Genomic DNA, 27,788 nt, shown 5'->3' on the forward strand with positions numbered 1-27,788 from the left:
TGTCATCTGCATATCTGAGGTTACAGGCCCCTGCAAAGCCTGAACACTGACCTCTCCTGTCCACCATCAGCATCATCTATTTACATCCCTCCTGGCCATCTGAGCTAATTTTTCTTTTATTTTTTTACTGGAAGGAAAGCAGGAGAATATGAAGATGATCCAAGGGGGATGACTAAGTCCTTAGATTCTTCTCGTTGGCACAGATCCTGTTTTGGTCAATCCTTGTGAATCAGGGCGGGTCTGACATTCTGGGAATGCAGGGAGACTTCAAACCAACTTCATGAAAACAAGTTGTAAAAATACTGGCCGCCACTCAAAGTGGCCTGCTGATGAGCTTGGCTCCACAGAGCAGGGTTGAACAAGTTCACGAGAAGGGAGCACACAGCAGGAAAGACTTAGGTTAGATCCAGAGGAAGGACTTCCCAGTAATTGGGAGCTGGTCCAGGGATGGGGTTGGTCATGGACCCTTGGAAGCAAGCGAATCAATGTCCTGACCTTCCCAGGCCTTGCTGGTTTGAAGCATCTATGAAGTCACTTTGGTGAGCAATGGAGACAAAGCAATGCGAAGCCAACCCTGCAGAGTCCTAAGCTTCAACCACTGACCTGGGACCTGGTTTACCAGGATGTTCTGAGTTTGTAGGGTTTCTGCCTCCTAGGAGGTCAAAAGTATTCACAGGGGACTTCCCTGGTGGTCCAGTGGTTAGGACTGTGCTGGTGGGGGCTCCAGCTTCGACCCCTAGTTGGGGAGCTAAGATTCCATGCGCTGCACAATGAGGCCAAAAAAAAGTATCTGCAGGTAATGACCCCCAATCCTCCCCACACCCAGTGTGGATGGAGGCCCTGGGGCTGGCAGAACCCAGGGCGGCACTGGGCTGCCACCTGGCCACCTCCTCTGCCCCTGCTGTCTGCAGCCAGCCTTCTGGGTAGAGACACCTCCTCCGGGAGCCTCCCAGTACTGCCATCAATCTTTCCCAGCATCAGAGTCTTTTCCAATGAGTCAGTTCTTCACATCAGATGGCCAAAGTATTAGAGCTTCAGCATCAGTTCTTCCAATGAATATTCAGGGTTGATTTCCTTTAGGATTGACTTGTTTGATCTCCTTGTCCCCTTTTAGACGCATTTTAACCTGTCTGCTTTTACAAGGAGGTGTCACATGGGGCCTGCAAATGCATACACACAGACATACAAAAACACACCAAGAGTGCATTCCCAGGCAAATACTTATGGGTACTCAGCACCAGCACACAGGCTTGTGGAGGTACGTGCAGATGCACAGACAGGCCCCATAGACACAGCTTCCTGGAAGCAGCATGGACTAGGACCGCTGTCTCCTTTGGAGTACCAGCCTCCCTGGGCATCATGGGCTCCAGGAGTCAAGGTTGGCTGGGCGAGGGCTCAGGGCGGGATCTCACAGCTGCAGTGCAGGGACTTGGGGAAGGCCAGACCCCAGAGAACCACCATCTGCCTCAGTTCTTCCTTCCCTCTCAGTATCCACAAACTCTTCCTCCAGGAAACCCTCCCTCATCACATCCTTCCTCTCAGTGCTAGGGGCAGGAGGCTGCCCCCCAGAGGGGACAGCACCCCAATCTCCCCCTTGGACACTTTCTCATATACTGGGGAGGGCTGCACAGCCCAATCACAGCTCAGAGCTTTCAGGACCATGGTCCCCTCGTTTTTCAGCCTTAGCCCTGCCGTGCCTCCAAATCTTAGCTCAAACGTCACATCTGAGTAACCCCCGGCAGCTTCCTTTCCAGGTGCAGCCCCAGCATCAGAAAGATAAGAGGTCAGCATAGGGGGCTCATCTAATCCTTAAGACAACCCAGCTGGGGCCAGTGTTCTCACACTTTTTTTTACAGATCAGAAAACCACAGATCAGAGAGACGAGGTGAGGCAGGGCCACATGGCTGCTAAGACTCGTTTTTTTCCTTGAAATCATATTCCCAGCCATGACCTCCCTCAGGAGGGATGCATTGACCTCAGAGGCAGATGGGGAGTGGCAAGTGGAGGGCCTGGCAGGGAGGAGCCTCCAGGACCACTGAACGTGGCCACAGCCACTCGGAAGGCCAGCGTGGGTTCCTCCATTCACTTCCTATGGGATGTAGAGCAAATCAGCAGGGCTCAGTTTCCCCACCTGTGATGTAAGCGGGGCTGGGGACCACGACCCTCAGGGTCAGTTCCATTTGGACCCAGCAATGTGGCAGAGGAGGAAGGGGAGACAATGAGGGGTGCAGGGGCTGTTCTCCATGAGGGTGTGGGGACAGAGGAGGTGGCCACTGGATATTCTCTGGCCCTGCCAGCTGCCAGGCTCCTTCAGAATCCTCCTCCAAGGTAATCATCCTCCCAGAGGGTGGCAATCTTCTACCTTCCTCTGCAGGAGAGCCAATCTAAGCAGAGAATAAACGGCAAAGTATCCAATATACTGGGCTCCCCAGGTGGCCAATGCAAGAGACGCAGGAAACACGGGTTCGATCCCTGGGTTGGGAAGATCTCCTGGAGAAGAAAATGGCAACCCACTCCAATATTCTTACCTAGAGAATCCCATGGGCAGAGGAGCCTGGCGGGCTATAGTCCATGGGGTTGCAAAGAGTTGGACACGACTGAGCGACTGAGCATGCATGCACATGTGCGTCCAGTATACTTGGGAAAGCAAGCTGGGTGGTGTGCACAGCACACGCAAAGCTGATGCAAACACCCCAGGCAAACACCTGGGTATGAGTCCCCTCGTTCCTGTCCTCTCTCCCTACACCCCTGCCCCAGTCCTGCTGATGCCAACGCAGAAGCAGCTCCTCCAGGGGGGCACTCCAGCCCCTCATACTTCACCCAAGGGCTCCCTGGGACCCATAGCATCAAACAAACCTTTTACGTTGGATCGGCCAAATGGCAAAACGCAAACGAACTTTTTGGCTAACCCAATAGTGCGCTCTTCTCATCTCGGCCTCAATTCACCATCCTGGCCTCCCACACATGGGAGCCGCAGCCAAGTGGGGCTAAGTGCCTGCCCCAGGGACTCCACTCTCCAGCTCCACACCTTTACACAACCAGTTCCCCCTGCATGGAATGCCTTCCCACTAGCCTCGGCTTGTCGAACTCCTATAGATCCCTCAGTACCTAAATGGGGAATGCTGCCAGTTAGCAGTAGGAGTCAGGTCCTAAAGTCAGCATATCACGAGTAATTGCATCTGGTCAAAATCACCCTTGACTATGTATAGCTACCATTTGTTTACAATGCCTAGGCTTTGTTCTAGATATTTCCTGTGTTTTGATTCATCTTACACTTCTGGCAGACTGTATTTCCAAAGACATTGGCACTAATAACTCCCAGCCAACACACTCTCCTTAGAACTCTGACACTCTTGCCATGGAGAGGTGGGGTCTATGTTATTACCCCCGACTTGAATCTGGGCGGGTTAGGACTGGTGGCTAAAGTGACACTATAAGATTTCCAAGGCCAGGTCATCAAATGGGATGCATACTGTGGGGAAGCACAGATGAGCTCAGAGAGAAGCAAAGCCCAGAGACCACATGGGTAACCTTGAGCCAGAACTGCTCAGCGGAGCCCAGCTTAAATCCTGAGCTATAGAAACTGTGCGGTAATCAAGTGATTGTTCTTACATAAAGTCACTATGTTTGGGGGTGATTTGTTATATAACAGTAGTAACTAGAACATGATTGTCTCCTCTTTAAAGCAGAAGAATCTGAGGCACCGAGAGGTTAAGCAACTTGCCCAAGGTCACAGAGCTAGTCACCAGCAGACCAGGATTTGAACCCAGGGAGCTTAGCCTGAGTCCACACTATTCACTGCCGTGCCATACTAAGCCTGCAAGGTCCGAATGGTCTGCAGGCTCACAGCAGGCCTCAGGGAGTGGCTGCAGAATAAACAACCAAGAGAAGGGATGTGCAAAGAATAGCTGAGTGAGTGTGAATGAAAGCAGAGTAAGCTCCCAGGTGCAAGGCAAGGGCCTTAGAGGAGCCCAAGCCATGCAAATGAGTTGAACATGACCCCCTTGTCACCTGGAGAAGGCGGTAATGAGGGAAGCCTGGCAGATGCCACCCACCTCTGCCCTTCATGGATGAGCCTGAGATGTCTGCCTCCCTGCTCCCCACCTCCCTCAGCCCTGCATGCTGCAGGATCAATCCTGGAGAGCCAGTGCCTCCTAAGATCAAGACCTGCGGATCCTGGAGCCTGCAATGGGAAGGTGCCAGGCTGGGAGGCGGGAGGCCTTATTCTTACCCTGGCATGGCCAAGGCCTAGCTGTGTGAACTAGGACAAGTCCCTGGTCCCAGGTGCTCTCCAATGACACTGTTGCTGCTGTTGTTTTTTTAACTTGTTATTTTGTGTTGGGGTAGAGCCAATTAACAATGTTATAATAGTTTCAGGTGAACAGCAAAGGGACTCAGCTATATGTATACATGGATCCACTCTCCCCCAAACTCCCCTCCCATCCAGGCCACCTCCAGTGACACTGTTTCAAGACTCACCAGATGCTGAGTTGGTCTGGTGGATGGGGGCTGAGGTGAACTTCAGTATGTGGGTCCTACAAACCCCCAAAGGGATCTGTGCCTAGGAGGAAAGCAGATAACAAGAATGAATCCCCCTACCACTCCCTGGTGGCTCTTTGCATGCTGGGGCATTTTCTCGTGCACCATTTCTAATCCTTGCAGCAATTTAATCCGGTACAATATCAAGTGACCCAATAGCAACTAGCACACTTACCACTCAACTGGTGCTGGAAACCAGGAATCCAACCCAGGCCCATTCAACCTCAAAACTCCTGCTCTTTCCACAGCAGCAAGAGACAGGAGCAACCTAAGGATCTATTGACGAACAAATCGATAAACAAAATGTGGTATATACATACGATGGAATGTTATTTGGCTTTAAAAAGGAAGAAAATCTTATCACATGCTACAACATGAATGAACCATGAGGACATTATGCCAAGTGAAATAAGCCAATCACAACAAGACAAACACTGCATGATTCCACTTATACGAGGTATTTACAGGAATCAAATTCATAGAAACAGAAAGGAGAATGGCGGTTGCCAAGGGCTGGTGGGAGGATGAGGAGTTATTATTTAGTGGGTACAGAGTTTCAGGTGTTTGAGATGAAAACATTCTAGAGACCTGCTGTGCAACATGTGAATACAGTTAAGAGTATCAATGGTATTCTTATAAATGATTAAGATAGTATATTTTAAGTTATGGGTTTTTTTGAACCACAATCCCACTCTTGGGTTAGAGGGGGAGATTAGGAGAGGTTTTAGAGGGGAGAGTCCAGGCAGGCTTCATGGAAGAGGGGACTTTTGAGTTGGGCAGGGCTGGGGCAAGCATAGATGAGTCTGGGGCATACAGACAAAGGCTTGGGGCCTTTGGCCCTTGCCTTCCTGACTCTCAGGATCCAGCTGAGACCCCAGCCCACTCCAGGCCCCCACGATCTCCACACAGATGCAGCACCCCACAGGGGAACAAGCACTGGCCTGGCCTGCAGAAAGGATTTCTTGAACACCTACTATATGTTCCCAGGCCCACTTACTTCATGACCTCGGGCCATCCCTGTTCTTCAGAGGCCTCAGTTCTCCCATCTGTACAATCAGAAGGTTACCCAGAATTCCTTCCAGTTCTCACTGGGAATAATCTGTGAGAGGGAGGGGAGGTGGGAGGTACCAGTGACCTGCCAAAAAGGGCACCAGGACACTACTGGTCAAAAGAGCAAGAATCAGAAGCTGCAGCCTTGGAACTTCCCTGGTGGTCCCGTGGCTAAGACTCCAAGCTCCCAATGCAGGGGGCCCGGGTTCAATTCCTGGTCAGGGAACTAGATTCCACATGCCACAACCAAGATTTGGTATAGTCAAATACACAAATATATTAAAATTTAAAAAAGAAGCGGCAGCCTCATGATCCTGCCCTAGGCAGCCTTTGCCCACTTCAAAGAGGAAGGGGTTTGGTTTCATTCCAACTCTACACACAGGGGCCAGTGCCTGCTACGCTGTGATAGGATCACAATCCCACCTCTTAATCCAGTACTGGAGTGACACAACTGCACTGAGAGATAGAGCCCTCCATGCCCAGGGCTCTCTCCAAGAACCCCGACTCTCATCTCTCCCCTAACTCAGGAATCCTCTGTCCCCAGAACAGACAAGGTGGGACGGTCCCTGGTCCCAATCCCAGCTCAGCCAAGTACTACCTGGGCCTCAGTGTCCTCGTCTGCATTTCGGGGACACAGATACCTCCTCTGTGAGGGTCAGAGAGGGCAAGGACACAAAACGCTGTGCCCAAGGTCTGGCATGCAGTAGGTGCTTAATAAATGGCCGCCATCATCGGCTCTCTTTGCAGACGATGTCATTTTCATCGATCTGTTTGTTCCTCTCAGAGGCTGGTTTGTTTGTCTGAATTCTTCCCAGAAGAGATGTTCCTCAGCCTTCCTAGGGGAATGCTGAGTGATGCTCCCCAGCCAGCGGCAGGGAGGAGAAGGGAGGAGCAAAGAGCTTCGCCTGATGGAAAAAGTCAAATCATCACCACGTGGAAATGGAAGAGAACTCCCAGGGAAGCCCAGTGGCTGCCCCAGCACCTTCCATCCACCCTCTCCCTCCCTCACCCAGGGGGCACTCACGGTAGCCTCAGATCCTGCTTCCTAAGCTCTCTGAGGCCTGGCTGTGAGGCCTGGTATGATCAGGCTGCTACTTAAATCGCACAAAGCCTTCTATTCTTAGCTGAGCAGCACCAAACTCCCTCCCAGCTGCCTGTCAGTGCTACCAGCCCCTGGGGCATGGGCCTGGGGTCAGTCATGACCACAAGGAGGTGGCAGGCAGCCTGGTGACCCGACTCAAGCCTGAGGCCTGCATGAGGGCGCCCTGACCCTGGATGACCAGGGGTCCACAGAGGGGTCGCCTGGGCTAGGGGGAGATGTGAATCAGAGGATCCATGAGGTTACTTTTGAGTCTAGTCTGCTTCTCAAAGTCTTGATTTCAAAGAGCCAAGATTCTAGGGTTCCATGATTCAGTGCTTCCAAGAGTTGGGGACAGAAAGATTCCATGGTTCTAAACGACCAAGTTTCCAAGGTGCTGTTGAATATCTGAGGCTGGGCTTAGTGTACTCACTCCCCACCCTTCCCTTTAAGAGGCAGAGGATGGCTGGCTCCATCCTGATCCTGGAGTCCCCGGCACGAGCATCACATACAGCTCACTAGACTCAGCACTGGGATCTGCAATAGTCCGCGGCCCCCCAGATCTGCTGGGGGCAAGAGTTCCTAGGGAACTTCCTCCTAGGGAAAGGAGATGGGGATGGGCCAAAGCTGCCCTGAGGCCCACTATCACCAGACACTGCTGGGCAGGGCGTCTACTATCAGTGTCTGCCCTGGGCTAGCAGGACCAGCATACACCTGTCAGACAGGTCTGGAAAGGCTAGGTGACCTGTCCAAGGTCAAAGCTGGGACGTGGAGGAGCCAGGGTGAGAACTCCAGGCCTGGCTGGCTTCAGAGATCATTCCTTGACTCACACTGCTTCATGTTAGCTCACAGCTTCCTGGGACAACCTTCCCCAACATGCTCTTTCAGATGCAAAACTGAGGCCCAGAGAGAGAAAGGTCAAGTGCTCAAAGGCACAGGGAATTGGTAACAGAGCCAGGCAGGACTGTTCCCACCAACTGTCCCCCATGCCCTGACCGGGTCCCCGCCACTGATCCTTCTCTAAATCCTCTCTTTCTGCCCACCCGGAACCAGGCTTCAGGGGCAGAGCTCTGTCCTGCTCTCTGTCGCCAGCACAGCAACTGCTCCATCGGGTCATCTGAGGGACGAGCTGAGAATCAGGGGATGGGATGCTGGGTCATGGCCTTGTGCCCAAAGCTGGCCAGCTAAGCACAAGGAGTGTCAAGGTCTGGCGAGTGCTGATCCAGTGTTGGTCAGTTCACAGGGGCATTTGTCAGAAATACTCAGAGGCTGATTAACCAGCTGTCCCATTAAGGAAAGTAAACGAGGCCTCACTGAGCTGGCGTCACAGAGCCTGCTGGTCACCAGAACAGGGAACAAACACAGCCTTGGCTTCCTGAGCCACTGGCCTGCACTCACTATGTATCAGTGGTGCTTTTTGCTTTCCAATAGAGTGTGTTTTTTTTGTTTGTTTTGACTGCTCCAGGTCTTTGTTGCAACATGAGGGATCTTTAGCTGTGGCATGGAAATTCTTAGTTGAGGCATGCGGGATTTAGTTCCCTGACCAGCGCTTGAACTCAGGTTCCCTGCATTGGGAGCACAGGCTTCGCCACTCGACCACCAGGGAAATCCTTCAATAGAGTTGTATAGGTAATTCCACAATGCTGAGAGTTAGGCGTCGCTTACCTTCCTTCTACAGGAACAAGGAGGTCAGGGACTTGCCCTAGGCCACTAGCAAGAATGCAGAGTCAGGGCTGCCCCATCCCAGAGAGAATGCCCAGGTGACTCAGAGCCTCCCCTGCTGGGCTCATGAGTGGAGAATGTATCTAAGTTGCCCTGATCATTTTATGGAGCTTAAGAGAAATTTCCTCTTTCCTGCTTAGAGAGAGATCACAGACCAAGTATCTAAAAAACCAGTTGCTTTGTTCTGGGCTAGAACTAAATCTTTCTGCAAATCAGTGGCCTACTAAGTACCTGGCACCAGAAGGTGTCCCTCCTGCTGGGTAGTTTGATTTGACCTCACACCAACCTCAAAAGCTTTACAGCCTAGGCTGAGCCTCAGACTGACCATGTCACAGATTCAAGGTTGCACACGTAAGGGGTGGAGCTGGGACAAGAATTCAGGTGTGTCAGGGCTTTTTAAGCCGGAGGGGTGGGAAAGAATAGATATTTATATCCACTGGGCTCTCTTTTCAATAAACTCCTTAAGTCTATGCTGCCCCCTCACTATATCCTTCTCCCTGCCCACCCCCTCCCCTGCCCCCAACCCCGTGCCAATGGAAGCAGAGGGAACATCTGTGATGCCAGTTGTCTACCTCCAACCCCCAGTCCTGGTGGGGCCAGAACACCATCTGGGAGCCACTCAGGAACAAGGGCATTGAGAGGGACCCTCAGAGCTCTTGGGGAATGGAGGCTAGGTGCAGCCCAGCCCTATACCTCTGCGCCCCCATCCTGGACAGGTGGCTTTGACCAAGCACTCCGTGTGACAGGCTGCAGGCCCCCCAGAGGGGTGTCCCAGGCCCTGTTGAAATAAAGCAGCAGCCACACCAGAGACCTGAGTTGCTCCCACTGACAGCTCCTGGGAAGCAGAGGGGAGGGAGGGTGATAGTCTTGTTTTGCCCTCAGGGACACAGGCCAGAGTCCCCGGGATAAGACAAGCCTGTTGAATCCAGTCTGTGAGCAGAACAGAAAAGTTGAGGAAGGAGCATTCTGACACATGCCCCACCCTTTCCCAGGGGCCAGACTCAACACTCTGCAGGCCTCTGGGGTGCAGCTGGGAGGGGTGGTGTCTGGTCCCAGGACCTAGCACTGCTTTTCCTCCTGTCAGAAGGCACACATACACAGGAGTGCAAACACGCAGGCCTGGCCTGCCTGTGCAACATGTACATAATTCATGGGCTCTGATCGCTTTGGCCTGGATAAAGTATACCCTACAGAAGCCTGCACGGAGATTAGCGAGTGGCCACCCGGGAGCACTTCTGGGAAAGGGGTGAGTCCCCAAAGGGCTGGGGGATTGTGGGGGGCGAGGGTCAGTTTACTATATGCTTTCACAAGTTTTATCTCATTGAATCTTCAAAGAAACCCAGTGTGGGAGTTACTATTGCTCCCATTTTACAGATGAGGAAACTGAGGCTCAGAAGTCAAGTAGCTTACCCATTTTCACACAGAAGCAGCAGAGCTTCCTATCCTGCACCAAGCTGCTTCATGCAGGCAACCCGCAACCCCTATCTAGCTCAACTCCCCTCTGCCACCCAGTTTGGGGCCTTAGAAGAGCCAACCATGAGGACACCATGGCACTTCATCCTGAGCTCAGCAGACTGGATGCTGAAAGTAAGAGAGAATGAGGACTGAATTCCTCCAGCAGAGTCAGCCTGACCTCTGCCCTGGCAAATGTCTGGCCCTTGCCCTACTAGGGCTTCCCAGGAGACCTCAAAGCTGGGGGATAAACAGTCTGATCCTCCCCAGCACACATGACAAGAATTCCCAAGAGCCCTTCAGAGCTGGAAGGGACATACTAGGTGACCTTGAGCCCAACCATGAGCAAGAGCAACTCAAGGTCCAGAGCAGGAAAGGACTTGTCCAAGATCCCATGATGGAAGAGTCCAGTCAGTCCACAAACCTCCAGGTGGGCAGCAGCCAGGTGCTGGGGACACCGGGATGAATGGCTTGGCCCTCAAGGTGCTCCCACTCAGCTGGTGTTTGGACCCTTGTGAGCTGCCCAGCTTCTCCAGCCCCATCTCCAACATCCCACCTCTCCTCCCTCTGCTTCCATCACCCCAGGCTTTACACAGGGTCCAGAAGGTGTAACCTACCCGGTTGCCACCTCTGTACCTGTGCTCCAGGCTGTTGCCTTTCCAAGAATGGCCTTCCCGGCTGGCCAGAGCCTGTCTACTCCTCCAACCCCCAGGTGACCTCTGCTCTTCTGTGCAGAGACTAACTCCAGATTCCTGAGCCCAGCTCAGGCCAACAGAGCCCAAGGGAAGTGCTCCTTCCCTCTTCTGAGCCTCCCCTCACTCCTGACAACATCAAGGAACTCCTTCTGTGTGAAAATGGGTAAGCAACTTGACTTCTGAGCCTCAGTTTCCTCATCTGTAATATGGGAGCAATATTAACTCTGTCTAGGGTAAATGTTCCTGGAACTGTGTCCCTTACCCACCTCTGGACCAGGGACTACAGAGCCACTGAACTCAGCAGTAACTGCATCACCCACCTACCTCCCATGAAGACCCCTAACAATAAAAAACAAAAACACTTCTTTCTTTTAGGGCTAGTATTTGTCTTTCTTTAAAAACCCTTAATGGGCACAAGGAAATGAAATGAAAGGTTCTTAGTCAGACGCATCTTGGCATTTCCAAATGCTGGCTGCACGCCTGGCACCCAGGAGACGTCTGAGAGATTGTGTTTGGTGGATGAAAGAATCAAAATATCTCCACCATTCACTTCCTCCTGTTGCCTGAAACTCCACCATTATTACCAATTCTTTCCTGGGGCTAAACGGTCCTCCCGCAGATCCACTCTCAAAAGGTAAGCTGCCCAGGGCAGAAACAAGCTCTAGCTGAAGCCTTCTGTGTCAAATTGGAAAGTGAGGGTATACAGAACAGCTCTCCCCTGAGTTTTCTCCAGGCTATCAGTCCCCAGACCCTGCTCTGCAACAAAGCAGCCGTGTGTTCAGGCAAGCTTGGGAAAGGCTGGTGGCACCCGTGCCACAGGATGGGGATCCCTCGTGCACATCAACACAGTAAAGGCCCTGAGAAGCCCTGCTCTGAGCTATGTGGCCTTACATTTCCCAAATCTACGCGTCCTGGGGCCCAGAACCATCCCAGGGAATCAGGGCTCCGCAGAGCACAGTCCAGGCAGCGTGGACCAGATGGTGGGCCCAGGCCCACTGCAGGACTAGTATGTGTGCTAAAGGCAAGCCCACACTCCCCGCTGGCCGATCCAGAGGCAGATGATCCTGCCCCAGCTTTGTGACAGAAGCAGTAAATGAACGGGGCATCACAGGGCTTGCAAACGGAGCACAGGAGAGGGAAGAGGTCACAGGCCAGGCTGGAGACCTGAATTCCCACTGAAGTTCTGTGCTCCCTGCTGACCACTGGGCAAGGGACCTCCTCCAGATGAGCTCAGTTTCCATTGTCTGCAAAACAGAGATAATGCTATGCTCAGGGCTGCTGTGAAAATGCAGTGTGGTGCTACAGGCAGAGGTGGATTATAAACTGTAAAGTCCTGGGCCAGCATGTGCTGTGTACATCATGATATACCTGTGTGTGCTCCTGGGAGGGTGTGGTCATGTCTTGATTGATCACAAGCCACTGCAGAGGTCCTCAATCAGGATGGATAGATGATGGATGCAAGACCCAGAGACAAAAATTTCTAGTTGAATAGCTACGAGTGAATGAATCAATAAAGCAATTCTAATAAGCTCAGTTGTCCCATTTCTCAGTCCCCAACTGGAAGGAGCAGCAAATTAGGAAATACACACAGGGGCAAGAGGGGAGGAAAAAGAGGTGCTGGACCTGGCAGATGTGTGGGCAGGGAGAGAAGAGTCAGGAACCCACAAAGGCAGAAACTGTTGTTGAACGAGAGAGCAGTCCTGGGTCACGGGGTGCAGGAAACCTGTGGGGTCTCAGCCGGTCTCGGCTCTCCGAGCAAAGCAGTCAGTGTTCACCGTCCCAGGAAGTTAACCAAGTGGGCCTCGTGCAGGGAAAGGAAGCCATCACTCCTTTTCGAAAAGGTTTCCAACCCAAACTATTAGACGGCTGTTTTTAAAGGGAACAGGAAGTAGGAGGAAGCCTCAGGGACACAAGCCTTAGCTGCCTGAAAAAATAGGCTCGGATGGTAAAGAATCTGCCTGCAATGCAGAAGACCTGGGTTCGATCCCTGGGTCAGGAGGATCCCCTGGAGAAGGGAATGGCAACCCACTCTAGTATCTTTGCCTGGAAAATTTCATGGACAGAGGAGCTTGGCGGGCTACAGTCCATGGGATTGCAAAGAGTCGGACACGACTGAGCAACTAACACTTTACATTTTTATACCAACTTATCAACATATTCATGCACAGAACAAACTTTTTTTTTTTTCTTTTTTTCTTCAGCTGCACGGGGATCTTAGCTCCCTGGGGATGGAACCCATCCCTCCAGCACTGGAAGCACGGAGTTTTAACCACTGGACTGCCAGGGAAGTCCCAACAAACATTTTGAAAGTGCCTACTGTGTGCCAGATAAGTGCTGTTAGGTGCTGGGGGGAAGGGATACCAGGCCTCATCGGACAGTGTAACACATTGAAGACCTGGATAGACTAATGAAGTGTTGGGTCACTTGAGGATAGTGAAGGAGGTGTTGGAGAAAAAAGCCACAGACAGGAATTCTGGAGGACCAAGCTAAGTCACCATGTGACCTCAGGCGAGTGACCTTCCTTCTTTGAGCCTCCACATTCCCATCCAAAAAGTGGGGCAGATTAAAAAAAAAATCACTTAAAGTACTACTCTGCACCAGGAACTGGACCAGTGGTTACAGATCTTATCTAATGCACACAGCCAGCAAGACAGCTGCTGCTATTTGTGGTGGGGAACGATTGTCCCTTTTACAGATGAGCAAATTGAGGCTCAGCTGGTTACTCACATGCCTGAGGGCAGAGAGTTGGTGGGAGCCAGAATTAAAACCTGGAGAAGGCAATGACAACCCACTCCAGTGTTCTTGCCTGGAGAATCCCAGGGACGGGGGAGCCTGGTGGGCTGCTGTCTATGGGGTCACACAGTCGGACACGACTGAAGTGACTTAGCAGCAGCAGCAGCAGCAGAATTAAAACCCAGGTTTGCCTGACTCCAGAGCTCCCCCTCTCTGGCCCTCCCAAGCAAGTCCCACGCTGCCTCTCACAGATGGCCGCTAAGGTTCGGTGACATCATGAATAGCAAACTGCTTTGTAAAAGGTAAACTATCCTGTGATCAAAACCAAAGAGAAATCAGTCTTGATCCTCCAGGAAAACAAACACTGAAGTTCACAGGAGCACTGAGAACTAGCTGCAACCCAGAACTCCTGGGTTCCCGATCCCTCTACCTCCTTGACCAACTTCTTCCCAGGGAAAGGGCAGTCCCAGGAGCCCTGGGCAACCTCCCACAGCCCATGCAGTGCCCTCCCAGACTGGAAACGGACTCACGCACGACAACCCCTGTGGCCCTCCTCTGCTGAGGACCTAGATGCCAGGCCTGGTGTGAATGGGGGTAGGGGCTGGGCAGAATCAAGAGCCCCGTGGCTCCTTGGTCCCACTGACAAGCCAGTCACCTCATCTCTCTGAGCCTTGAGTTACCCCACCCACAAAAGAGAGATTAAAGTAGACAGACCTCACGTGGGAAAGGATCTGCTCGGAGGAGGGACTCGACAAATATAACTGACCTTTTGTGGGATGAGTTTAGGTGGGTAGGAGGAAATCCAGGCTCTCAAAATCCCTGTTTGAGGAGGCAGGTGCTGCCCTACCCACCAGGAATCCCCCCATCCCCACTCCCTGTCTAATCTTAAACGTGCCCCTCCTGCTCTCGGAAGCCCCAGCCTGAGAGGTGAGCTCAGCTCCTACCACCACTGCCATCAGCAGGACCCTAATTTACTTCCCAGGGTGGTGGGAGCCCAGGTAAATGAGAAACAGAAAGGGGGGCTTCAGCTGAACTGTACCCATCTTTACTGGAGACATCTGGGACCCTGGGCACAGACATCCTTATAGACCTACTGTGGCCCAGAGAGGCTGCTAACTGGCTTCAGGCCACACAGCAAGTCAGGAGTCAAGTGGGTGCTGGGACCCAGGCCTTTGAGACCTAGCCCAGAGCACTCTCCACTACCCCTGGGTCCCCGTTTTGGAGCATGGATAAAACCCAGAGAGGAAGAACAGTGAAAACAGTCAAGATGAGGCACCCACCCCCACATCATGCTGGTCAGAAGGCGCTGGCCATTGACAACTGGGCTCCCAAGACAGAGGTTGAAAACCAGCACCCAGTTGCTCTGCTGTTCCCTGCCTCACTCACTGAAGGTACTGATGGGCACATTTCTGTACAGAATGGGCTTAGCCTGCTTCTGCACAGGCCTCAACAAAAGGAAGGAGGTTCCAATTGCAGCATGGTGGACTTAAGTTAGACACAAGAAAGAACTTCCTGAGGCAGCATTAGAAACGGACAGTGCAGGTAGAAAGGAAACAGGATAAAAGTGGTTGTGGACTCTCTTCTAAAATACAAGATGCTTGGACTTCCCTGGTGGTCCAGTGGTTAGAGTCTGCCTTGCAATGCAGGGGACGCAGGTTGGATGCCCAGCCAGGGAACTAGGATCCACACGACTTGGAGCAACTAAGCCCAAGTGCCACATCTAGAGAGTCCATTCGTCACAATGAAAGATCCGCATGATGCAAGGAAGATCCCAAGCAGCCAAATAAATAAATATTTTTTTAAAATACAAGATGCTGTCTTATCCATCAGGGCTTCCCAGGTGCCGGTAGTGGTAAAGAACCCGCCCACCAATACAGGAGACATGAGAGACGTGGATTCGATCCCTGGGTCAGGAAGATCCCCTGTAGGAGGGCATGGCAACTCACTCCAGTATTCTTGCCTGGAGAAGCCCAGGGACAGAGGGGCCTGGCAGGCTACAGTCCAGGGGATCGCAAAGAGGTGGACAGAGCTGAAGTGACTTAACACGCATGCACGCATCTCATCCATTAATTCATTTTAGCTTCAAAACAGACCTGGAAAGTAAGTGTGGCTACCCTTTTTTTCTGTTTACCCTTACTTTCTAGGTGGGTAACTGAGGCTCAGAAAGTGTAAGTAACTTACCCAGTGTCTTCAAAGCTCTAAAGAGGCAGAGCTGGGCTGCAAAGCCAGGACTGACACGGCAGCCGGTTGAGATCAAGGCACGACCACACCCACCCTTGGCATCTCGCTGCTCCTCCTCAGTCTGTCGGAGATTTCCATCCGGGAGAAGAGGGAGTGCTCAGTGGTGGCCAGCTATTAAGGAGAGGGCTCTGCATTCTAGGACTGCCCTGCTGTCCCCACAATGCCACGCCCCAAAGGCCTCCAGACACTTTCCACGCAATATGGCCCGATACATCTTCTGTCTGACTATGCCCCTGAGCTCATCTGACGCCAGCCTCCCCGTAGCTTTTGCCTGACTCCTGAGATAAGGCTGTCCCTGGTAAGACCACCCTGGAAGCTACCTGCAGCCTGACCTAGGGGGAAGAGGCATGGGCCAGGGTGAGCCCCGAGGTCCCCGCCTCCTCTGCAGCAACAAGTGAAGGGGAGGCCTGGCTCCTCCAGCCACGCTCAGCAATCTCCGAGTCACTACCGGGCCCTGGAAGGGCTTAGCCCTGTTCCACTGCTGGGGAAGCAGAGGGCCAGAGCAGCCAGGCCACTTGCCCACAGTCAAAGAATAAGAAATAATTCAATGAGAAACTGAGCAGGGATTCAAACCCATGTCTGTCTGATTCCAGAGGCCATGTGTGTCACCAGAGCATCATTCCACCCTGGAGCATCATTCTAGCCTGGAGCGTCTTCCTCGCGCTCTGCTTGCTGCAGCCCCTAGGGCCACGCTTCCGAGCCTTATGCTTCCTCTTCCTAGAACACCCTTCCCACCCAATTCAGACCAGTAGAGTTCCTAGCCTATCTTTTAAGATTCATTTCAAATGCCCCCTTCTCCATGAAGCCCCCCGGCTTCTCTCATTCTCTTCCGAGCTCCTGTGTTTTTGCTTGCATCCTGCTCAGAGCTGCCTGCCCTGCCCTGTGAGGAAGAGACTTGAACCACACCCTAACCATTCCCTGCCACCCCAGCCTTGGGGCTTCTTCAGGGTGGTGACACCCAAGTCTTCTTCCTCCCAGCTCTTCATGCAGACTTGGTGGTAGAACTTGGGGACATCTCATCCAACTGCTTTTTTCTTTTTTTTTCTGACAAATAAGCCATTTATTCTCAAGCAGAAAAAAAACAAATATCCATTTTGATTTTCAAAACACCCTAGACATTTATCACATTAAATCAGTTATTTGATTATGGTCATCCCTCGGTATCTGCGGGGGACTGGCGACTGCTCTCGGACACTGAGCCTTAATAGAACGAGAGGCTACTTCTCACAGGACGTGATTTGCCTGGGAGGACGTGGGGCGGGGGGAGGTAACTGACAGGTAAGTGTCCACAGCGGGGTCAGGCTATGGGGAACGGTCACAGCCCTCGTCACCGGGGCAGAGTCTAGACTGAGGGCGGTGACGGTCCCCGTCCTCTCATTAAAGGTCCGGCCACATCGTGAGTTCTGGGCTCCCACTGTCTTATTTGTGATAATGGTAAAGACCGTTATTTCCTGGGCACTTCCTGCTCACCAGGCACCGTCCCAGGCACTTTCCATTCATTGACTCATCAATCCTCACAACAACCCTGTGAGGTACTCTCTGCTATTCCCAGTTCAAAGACGAGGAAACCCAGGCACAGGGAGGTTAAGGGACACAGTGGTTAGTCCCCCAGCCATATTACGGCAGAGTCAGGATTTCAGGAGAAAGTCTGGTTTTAGAGCCTGTATTCTAACCACTATTCCATGCTTCCTGACCAAAAGGGACAGAGACACACGCTGGAAACTCACAGCTAGGTCCTCTGAGGACCAGCGGAGCTGGGCCAAGTGGTGGGGATGGCGGCCAGGGGCCTGGGCACCAGTCTCAAAGGGGTGCTCAGGCCCCTCTGGTGAGGCAGAAATAGAAAGATGGGTGCCCCCAGCACTCCTCTCGGAGAAGACTGTGGAAGATGGGATGCTCTGGGGTGCGGGCTGAGATCCCCTTTGAGAGGGATAAACTCAAGTATCAAAGATGAGCCCTAAACCGCATCCCGTGGAGGGTGAGTCCAGCACACCTCATAGGTTTTACCTGAAAGCCTTGTGTTTGTTGTTTGCCTCTCTGGGCCCAGCCCACTTTGCATCGGGGCCCCTGGAGGCTGAGGTGTTGAGTTATCTGCTGTTGGTTTCTGGGAGGTTCACCCAGTGGGAAATCCCAATGGGAGACTGGAGGAAAGAAGGGAGTGGAAGTTTTATTCCACCACTGGGGCTCCTGGGTTACCTGGGTCCCTCTCCTGCGGGCCAGAGCCTCTGTCCTGATAGCTGACCACTTCCTCCTGGGGTACCTGCAGCCCTGGGCAGGAACCGGCCCCCTGCAGCTGTGCTCCCTTTGCTGGTTTGCCACACCCCGTTGTCTGAGCAGCTCAGTCTGGGCTCATACACCCTCCCTTGTTGAGCCAGAGCAGAGGTGACCAGGTACTGTTGCCAGTGACCCCTTTTTGCAGTCTTTCTTTCCCCCTCAGAGTCCCCTCTAAATGTGCATGGAACAAATGATTACATAATAGGGGTTTGCAGGGGGCATGTTACTAAGTGTGCAGACCTCCGCTCTCTCAGCCTGGGCCAGCACTCAGAGCAGGTTGGGAGCAGGGAGCAGGACTGGGCCATGAAGGCAGGAGGCAGAGTTCACTGAGGTCCGCCACGGCCAGTGTGAGCACTCATGACACGCTAGGCACTGTGAACTATACACCAAGCACTTCATTCACTTCTCAGAACCTCCCCAAGGACGTTGCACATCCTATTTGTGCATTTTACAGAAGAGAATACCGGTGCTCAAAAAGCAAAGCTGAAATGACTCTCCCAGGGTTGTATTTCCAGTAAGTGACAAAGCCAGGGCTCAAATGCGACTTTCTCTGCTTCTGAAACCCATCCTGGTAACTACCCTGAAATAATTTTCTTGGATTGGCTTTCAACAGAGGCAGCTGACTTAAATGGGGTCAATTATTGGTGAGGGCCACACAGAGGCCTCCAATGTCTCCCCAGTACCCTCCCCGAGATGAAAAAAAAAAAAAAACCTCTGGCATTCTTTAGTTCTTCCAGGTGGGACGGGGCCCCAAGCAGGCGGTGCAACTGGGTGTCCGGGTTGGAAAAACAAGCAGATTCAGACAAGGCTTCATTGTTAAGGAGAGCTTGACTCTTGGGCCATTAAAACAAAACCAAGCAAGACAAAATGCTTGCTGCCTTGTCTTATCTCTTAGAGAGAAGGGGGATGGGAAGGGCCCCAAGACTGGCTGCTGATCTCTCCCCACGCCAGCCTCCGTCTCCAAGACCCAGCTTCAGGTGGCTGGGCCAGTAGAAAGAGCAATGCAGGGGGAGCCCAGGGTCTGCGTCCAGCAAGCTCTGCCACTGTCTGTGACCTTCTATGGCACACTGCTGGCATGGCCAGTGCCACACTGGTGCTTCCTGCACATGGCCTCATTTGGTCTCTATGGTCCTTTCAGAGAGAGATGTTATTTCTGTTTTCAGATGAGGACACTGAGGCTCAGAGAAGATACTCAAGCAGGGATCAGAGGGGTGTTGGAATCTAGGTTTATCAGATTGCAAAGTCTTTCCAGTCCCTGTTTCTCCAGGGAGGGCAATACCCTGGAAGCAACGAGCTCCTTGTCTCAGGGATGTACGGCTATCACCCGGGGATGCGGTAGGAGGCATGCTGCAGAGGGTAGCCAAGTGGTTCTCAGTCTTGGTTGTGCTTTGACGTCACCTGGGGAGCTTTAAAAACTATTGTTGTGTAGGTCTTGCCCCAGGAGTGGGGACCAGGCAGGACTTTTAAAAGTTTCTGCAGTGATTCTAGTGTGTGCAGCAAATTTGAGAGCCATGGACCCAGATGCTCACTATAACTTCTTCTACCCCACACCTTATAAAGGAAAGAAGGGCTTTGTTACCCTGACCTCATTTTACAAGAGAGGCAAAAACCAGGCAAAATATAAGGGCCAAGGTCGTGTCCTTAGGGCCCACCATCAGCTGTGAGTTCAGGCAGTGTGAGGGGACCCTGATTTTAGGGTGCCTCTGGGGTGAACTTTTTAAAAGATACTTGGGGGGTCCTGGCTCCTTTGTCAGTGGAAGAAAAGTTTCTCTTTGAGCCTCCTGGGTGGGAGGGTGAGGCAAATTCTTCAAGGCCTTTTTTTCTTTTACATAGAGTTCACTCATTCAAAAGCTAAACAGCTGTAGGATTAACGCTGGAAGACCACCTCTGCCGGAGGGTGTGCTTTGGGAGCAAGAAGATAAAAGATCTCCAAGCAAGGCCTGTTTATTCTTTTCCGTTGGAGATTTGGTCCCAGGCCTGGGAAGAGCTGAGGCTCTCAGACCTCGACCCACACTTTCTCCCACCTGCCTCCTTGCTGCCCTCCAGCAGGATGTCACAGATCCGGCGAGACAGCGTGGGGCAGGGGGAAGATGGAGGCCTGTGGAGTCCAGCAGACCCAGGGTCTGCCCAGGCAGGGACTCCTCCTGGACAGGAACCTCTCCGGTGAGTGCGTGTGTATGCGTGTTAATTGATACTTTTCAATGCAGTTCCAGGAGCACCGCCTCCAGGAAGCCCTTCCGGACTCCATCTCTGCCCTGCCCTGAGCAAACCCAGCCCCTGGCCTCCGCCACACTGTGTGTTGTCACCGCTTCTGTGTGCTCCCCTCCCTTCTGTGTGCTCCCCTCCCGAGGAGGCCGCATATTCATTCATTATCCAGGGCAGCTGCCCTGTGCCTGGGACTCATTCCCTACATCCATGCTGAGCACCTATTCTTTCAGACTCCGGTAGGTGCTCAAGATACAGGCAACAACAGCACACATGCACTGAGTGCTTATTATGTGCCAGGCATTTTTCTGAGTGTTTTACATGAATAATGCATTTAATCCTCACCACAACTATAACTGTGCCCATTTTACAGATGGAGAAACTGAGACCCAGAGAGGTTAAATCACTTGCCCAAGTCACATGGCCAGAAAGTGTGCACTTGGGCTGTGATTTGAGCATTGCCCTCTAATCATCCACAGATGTCCATGGGATCGGCCCCTGCCTTGGGAGCTCAGTCTTCACAATTTGGAGGTTTTGTATCTGTGTTTACTTGTTGAATGTCTATTCCCCTCACGGACCAAAATCTCCAGTCATGTTATGTTTTGTAACATGTAATCATGTGTGTGTGCAGGGGAGAGGGAGACAAAATGAACACTGCTTCCCTTAAAGGAAGGATTCATTCTGCTCAGCATCTGCTACCTGGACTCCAGACGGCTCCTCCCAACTGGGTCATTCCTGCTGTGAAGGTCTGGGAAGGACCAGGTCCCTGGACATCCCTCTTGGTCCTGACCTCTGCCTAGAACTTGGCCTACCTACTGGGAGGGTGGTGGGAGTGGCAGTTCTCCAAATCCGATCTTCCAGAGTCCTCCCCAGGTGGCAAAGCATCCTCCTGGAAGAAGCCTTCCCTGCTGCTTGGCACACCCTCCCTCCCAGCCTCAGTGGCTGGGCTCTTCCATCAGCTTCTTACCGAGTCACTTGATCACGAAGCAACTGGGGGGACGGGCAAGGGGACTCACACTGCCAGAGTCTGTGTGTCAGGCCTGGCACCTGCCTCCCATCGTCTCATTTAACCCCTGCAACACTGTGATTACTGGTGACATTTTATAGAGAAGGAAATAGGTACAAGGATTGAGTAACCTGCCTAAGGGGCAGCTTGCACTGGCTCTCCTGGGACGGGGTAGAGGCACCCACTCTGTGCCAGGCACTCTGGGAGCAGGGGGAGAATTGGGTGGCAGAGAATCTGCTTCTAACTGGCTAGCAAGGGAAGCAGACCTACATAAACCCAATCCACAGACCACAGCAGGCAAGTAAGGGCTGTGGATCTGTAGAGGAGGAGTCCTGGAAGCTTCTAGAAGGAGACATCTTCAGGCCTGGCTTGCTTCCTGATTGCTCCACTCCCACGACCACCACAGGAAGAAGGGCAAGCCTTGGCTGACAAAGTTCTGGTGCCCCGTGGGTCCCGCCCTGGAGGCTGCAAAGGGAGGAGAGGCAGCTGCTCAGCCAGCTGCCCCGCCAGTGACCCCACTGTGACCAGGCCCGCCTGCCTCCAGCCCTGCCAACCTGGCCTGGCCCAGCCGGCTCCCAATCACAGGGTCGTCTCGGCCCAGTTAATGACCATGCTCCAGCAGCCCAGGCCGCCTCCCTCCTTCAGGGGGAGGAGGCAGTGGCTAACTACAGAGCCTGCTGGTCCAGACAGCGCCTGGGCCAAAAATCACAGCCGCCCATCGTACCACATCCTCTGGCTCTGATGCTGTGGTCTCCTCCCCTACCTTCCAGGGTCACAAAGGACACTGCAGAAGGCTGGAGCTCTGGAAGCTCGGATACCCCACTCCCCTCCCCACAGACCCGGGGAAACAGGACCACAGATGGGTCTGATTCACCCCAAGTCATACAGCCAGCCAGTGCAGGGTCCAGGGCCCCCTGCTCAGCCCAGCACTGCCCTTCCCTAGCCCTGGGAGGAAGGACCCTTTCCAGGCTTTTTACATGTGCAGTTTGCTCTCGAGGTACTTGGGTGGAGTTGAAGAGGCAGGACATCTAAGAGCTGCTGTGCTGTCTGTTCAGTTGCAGATAACAGCACACTCCTGACTTCTCCCACCATCTAGCTGTGTGACCTTGGGCAAGACAAGGAGCCTTTCTGAGCCCTAGTTTCTGGGGCATAACAGTAGCTTCCTCCCAGCGTTGTGAATGAGAGGGTCTGTAAAACAGCACCGTGTCTAGCTCAGAACAAGTACTCAAGAGCATTAGCAATTGCTCATATCACCATCACAGTAGAAGTAAATGAGTGTGGATACATATTACCAACTGTAAAGTGGGATGCAATGGTAGGAACTGTTTATACTATTACTACGAAGTGTGAAAGATTTAGAGGCAGTGTGACCAGAGGCTTGGGTAATCCAGGAATGTTTCTCAGTGGGGGGTGGAGGGATGGTGGGGATTTATGTTCTGAATTGGGCCTTGACCGGTGGGGAAGTGGGCAGAGAGGAGGATGGTCTGGACAATGGGAAAGAAAAGTGAAAGTGTTAGTCACTCAGTGTCTGACTCTCTGCGACCCCATGGTCTGGCCATGGACTTCTCTGGGCAGGAATACTGGAGTGGGTTGCCATTCCCTTCTCCAGGGGATCTTCCCGACTCAGGGATCAAAGCCTGGGTCTCCTGCACTGCAGGCAGATTCTTTACCATTTGAGCTATCAGGGAAGCCCATGGATGATGGGAGGAACCCCATAAACAAAGGGGCCACACGTGATGTGTTTAGGAAACAGTAGTAAGCAACGACCAGGGGTCCATGCAGTGGCTTTGGTGGGCAAGACCTTGAACGCACGAAGAGGTCTAGTCTCCATCTTACTGGTAAGAAGGCATCACAGAGGGTTCTCAATGGGGCCCTGTGATGCTTTCTGCAGTGTGAATTCTGTCTGGCATTCAAGGCCCTCCACCATCTGGCCACCCACCCCTCTTATTCACACCCTTCTCTGACCCCACAGATTCATCACCACTCTAAGTTCTCCCCACCTCCCTGCTTATTACACCGGCTCATCTTTCCCGCCATTAGACCACCTTGCGGCTCACGTTCACAGTGAGGCACTCTTTCATTAAATGCCTATCAGGCCATCTTTATGTATATGACCTCACAGTTACCTGTAGCTAACCTCATTTTACAGAGGAGGGAGCAGAGGCCTGGCCGGGCAGGTGCCTTGCTCACAGTCACACAATAAGTAAGTGGCACAGCCAGAATTCAACCTTGAGCTGATGTCAGGACCGCTACTCTCTACAGCAAGTTGCCTCTAGCCCCTGTCTAGACACCTTTCTCCTTGACAAAGCCTTCCGGGATACTCTGGTCCCCAAGAGCCTCTCCCAGCCACCCCTCCTGACCCATTTGGAATCAGGAGCCCAACAGTTTGATCCTTGTTCATCTAGCTTGGTTTCCATTGTTTCCTGCAGGCCCACCTTGCCCCCTTTAAGACAGCTGGGGTTGATAACAGGTCACTTTCTTCCTGTCGCCCCTTTCTGCCATATCTAAGACTTGATCTAGCACTGACAGGAACAACCTGCCTTCTCTGGTGGGGTTCAGAAACCCAGCTGACCACAGAGCAATCAATTCCTCCAAGCTGCCTCCCAGCAAGGGGAGCCATAAATTATTTACTGCACCTTTGTGGCTAGGGAGGCCAGACAATGGGCCAGAGGGAACGAACACCCACTCCCCCCAACCCTGAAGGGGCCAGCAGCCCTGAGGTGAAGGGTCAGAACCCAAAGCCTCCTTGCCAGGACCCCGAAGCAGATTCAAAAGGGTTATAGGATGAGGGCGGTGGCCCAGGGGAGCCTGACCCTTACAGCTGAGCAAATCCAGGTCTGTGAACCTGCAACAGTAGCCTCCATTCCTACCCAAGGCAAGTCTGAGAATTTCTCTGGCTTTCCTGGTCAAAAATTCAAGCTTCCTTTTCTTACAGGGAAGGAAATAGCTATCTGGCCACGTGCTGTATATTTAAACCTCACAACAACCTTGTAAAAGAGGAGTTCTAATTCACAGAGAAGCAGCTGGGGCTCAGAGGAGTGAAGTGACTTGCCCAACACCACATGGCCAGTGGGAGGAATCAGAGCAGATTTCTGCTGCCTGGTGTGACTCACTGCTGTCTGCCCGTGCGCTCAGCCCGCCCCATTGAGTGCTAGTCCCCACAATCCCTTCTCCATCCGGACACCTTCCAGGGCATCTGGTACACAGTCAGCACTCAGTTCCTGAAGCAAACTCAAAGGCTCTGCGCAGATGGTTTCACCTCTCTGAGCCTCAGTTTCCCACACAAGGTAGCCATTAGCAACAAGCCCTGTCTTGGCAAACACCACTCTTTAGCACTCGACAGTGGGCTGGACGAGATGGCCCTATTCTCTGAGCAGGTAACCTATCACCTGCCTTGACTCCATTTTACAGGTGAGGCGTGGAGCCATGGATGCATCCAAGAGACCCCTGGGGGGCGCCCCAGTGTCTCCTGCCTCACTGTGTTCCCGATCCTTTCTACTCCACCATGAAATGAGATCACAGGTGCGAGATTATCTCATCAAAGAGGAGCTTTGTTTAGATGCGGGATTATTATGAGCATTTGAACCCCCAGGGAAGGTGGGGGCTGGGAATCCCAAGCCCCTCAGTTACTTTCTCTTCCAGGTCCCCCAAACACTCACCCCCAGAGACTGAGAGCTTCCAGTCTTCAGCTGACCTCTCCACCCTCCCCTACCTCCTAGGGGCTTTCCAAAGTGGTTTCCCCTTGACTCCAGGAAGCTGGGCACAGCAGGGGTTAACTAGTCCCAGCCAAGGCCACCAGGGCTCCTACTGAGGCCACGTTCCCTTCCCACCAAGAACAAGAGCCCACGGAGTCCATGCCAAGCACTCTTTCATAACATCCCTCTCCGTGCACAACCCCAGGAGGCAACAGGACCCCTGCCTGGGAATCCGGCCCCTGGGACTGTGCCCTTCGCCCCGGCAGCCCCAACCCTGGGAACCTGTGCAAACCCCTGCCCTCCCAGACCAGAGGTGTCTTGCAGATTCCCCTGCCCCGGAGAGGCTGCGGTCAGACTTGAGGTCTGGGCCAGAGGCTGTGGGGCTGCTGATCTGTCTCAGGCCCCAGCACCAACCACATGGATTTTCACAACAGCCTCACATGTGGTCACTGAGATCTTACATCTGGGGTGGGAAAACCCCAGCCACCCATTGAGAAGACGCTAACCAGGGAAGCAGAGTGGATACCCTGAAGGATGTCTGGGAAGGTTCTTCTCAAGTGTACTTCTGGCTCAACCTGTCACTTGCTTTAGGACCTCAACAATTGGTACCCCCTTGTCCCCAGGCCTCAGTGTCCCCCTTTCCAATGTTCAGCATGTGTGCCGGGTGAGTGCTGAGGGCCTCATCTCCTTCAGCTCTGACAGGCTTTGACTTGGGGACCTCTATGGTGTGTTCTCCTAGCAGATAAGCAGCATCTCAGGACCTCCTAGCCTCTTAGAGACGCTGGATCCTGGCACACAGGGAACAGGGCAGATGTCAGGGAGGGAAGCTGTGAAACTGGTAAGCTTCCCATTTCTGCTCTCAACTCTGGGTCACCTTTCCCGGGAGGTGACATGACAACGGGGTGGGAGGGAAAGACCACCTCCCAGCCGCAGGATCAGCTCTCCGAGGGCCCAGTGGCCCCACCTTGACCCCTCCCCCCCACCTCCTGCCTGGCAGCTATGCACTTCCTTTCTTTTCCTCTCCATTCTCTGCTCCTCTCCCTTTCCAGCCTAACACTCCTCCCCAGTCTCAGCACCAGAGTAAAAAACAGCAGGGTCAATCAACCCTGATGAACCTCAGTTTCCCCATCTGTGAGCGCTCTTAACAGCACACAACACCTTTCATCACACGCAGTGGGAGTGAGCCATTTGAGGGATCCTTTGCGCAAGGGTGGGGCGCGGACCCGCACACAATGGGCGCTCAATAAGTGCCCGTTTTCTCCCCTTTTCTCCTCCCTTTCCCGCGCCCCGCTCCTGGCCAGTTCCAGCTGCAGCTAATGCCCCGTGCACACCCGCAGGTGGCCTCGGAGCTGCCAGGATGGGGTTGGAGGCCGCCTTTGCTCGGCATCCGGGGCTCTCTCACCTGCAGCTCTCGGCTCTCTCTTGTGTTCTCTTCGGGGCAAGCCTTCAGCCCCTCGTCTGGGCGGCAGGAAGGTGGCAGCTTCGGCTCGCAGCACCAGCACAGTCTGGCTCAGTCTGACTGTCCAGCCCGCCTGGGACCCCTCACGGGGCTCTGGACCAGGCCGGGGCTTCCTGGACTTTCGCACGGATCCCAAGTCCGAAGTACCGTGTCAGAGGCGGCAGAAGGTCCGAGTTTCGGGGAACCAGAGTCTGGAGGCGTCCGGACTCCTTTGCACTCAATCAGGGGGCTGGGGTGCACCCCGCCTTAACCCTGGCCGGAGGGCTGGGGGCTCCGACACACACTACAGAAAGGCTGTGAGCGAGCCCGTAATCCTGGAACCGTATAGTGGGCCAGGAGCGTCCCGTCCCGGTGCACTGGATCTGGGTCGGGGGTTCGGAGCGTCCGGGCTACACGTCCCGGACCGCGGAGTAGGGAGCGTCCCGCCGGAACCCGGGGCTGGGGCAGGCGGGGCAGGGCAGGGCGCCGGCGAGGAGCGCGGAGCCGCGGCGGCCGGAGCCGGCGGGGAAGTCTTTCTAGGTCCGGACTCGGCTGGCTCCGCAATATGGGGCGGTCCACGGCGCGGCAGCTGACTCCAGGGCTCCGGGCCGCGGCTATACTTCCTCCTCTTTCCTCAGCTCGCTCGCCGCTCGCTTAGTCCCGCACCGCAGCCGCTGCCACCGCCGCTGTCATTCCCGCCGCCCACTCCCACTGGAGCTGCAGTCTGAGCCGGAGCCGAGCAGAGCCGGGGTAGCGCCGCTCAGTGCCGGAGCGCCGGCCAGCACGGCCCCTCCCGAGTAGGGGCGGGATCAGTATGAGGCCCCGCCCACCCGAGCTACAAGCAAGGGGCGGGGCGAGCTCCAGATTCCGCTCCTACCCCCACCCGGCTCAGGTCCCGCGCCGTCGTGCAGCTGGAGCCAATCCGAGAGCGGGAAAAGAGCGGAACTCTGCGGAACGTGGACTCTACCTCGGAGAGGGCAGGGCAGAAGCGGAGAGGTGCAGCAGCAGACTGGATAAGGGAGGGCACGGTGGGATTTTAAAGAGCTGAGCTGAGGGAGAGGGTAACCTGGGGACCCGGATGGAAGTAGGAGTAGGGAGGGCTGGTTTATCTGGGACCGAGGGTGGGCAGTCAAGGGGTAGGAACAGGGGTCGAGGTGGGAAAAGGAACAGGATGGAAACTAGGGTAGTTATCCTGGGGCGAGTGGAGTCCTCAGGAATAGTGAAGCCCTCGATACTGGTGGGATACAGCCTCACAGTATCCTTCTCCCTCTCTGGCTTCTAAGGCTCAGCGTGAGATGAACTTGGATACCCTGAAATATTCAGGTTTCTGGAAGCAATGAAAAATAAGATTTTGAAAATAAAGAGCGGGTCTTTCTTTAACTTTTTTCCTCCTTCCCAGAGCCCACCTGCGGGGGTGGGGGTGGGGGGATGGATGGGGGGCGTCGTTGTCAGTTTTAAAAATAAGACGCTAAAAGCAGAGGTTAGGTAGGGACAGCGCACAGACATCTCTATAGTATTGAGTTTCTGTCCTGTACTCCCACCCCATCCCTCCCCCAGAGCCTTGGAGTTGGAGCTGTGTCTGATTTATCTCTGGGCGCTAGATTCCCCATACAGGGCGAGGCACAGAGCTAGTCTTGGAGGGTTTTGATGTATGAATGACTGA

General features: G+C 53.6%; 1 protein-coding gene across 4 annotated transcripts in view; it reads right to left on the reverse strand.

Annotated features, from left to right (window-relative positions):
* The window catches only part of GDPD5 (glycerophosphodiester phosphodiesterase domain containing 5), a 90,786-nt gene extending 63,872 nt beyond the window's left edge, over nt 1–26,914 (reverse strand). For 3 of the 4 annotated variants that reach the window (XM_019975583.2, XM_070803918.1, XM_070803919.1), the window contains exons 1-2: nt 26,090–26,914; nt 4,480–4,561 (exon numbers count right to left, since the gene is read on the reverse strand). The gene's annotated coding sequence lies outside the window, so the exon portion shown is untranslated. The remainder of the gene's footprint in view (nt 1–4,479; nt 4,562–26,089) is intronic. The other variant, XM_070803920.1, reaches the window with a different exon arrangement.
* Nucleotides 26,915–27,788: the final 874 nt, after the last annotated feature.

Source organism: Bos indicus, chromosome 15 (assembly GCF_029378745.1).
Source record: "Bos indicus isolate NIAB-ARS_2022 breed Sahiwal x Tharparkar chromosome 15, NIAB-ARS_B.indTharparkar_mat_pri_1.0, whole genome shotgun sequence".
NCBI classification, from domain to species: Eukaryota; Metazoa; Chordata; class Mammalia; order Artiodactyla; family Bovidae; genus Bos; species Bos indicus.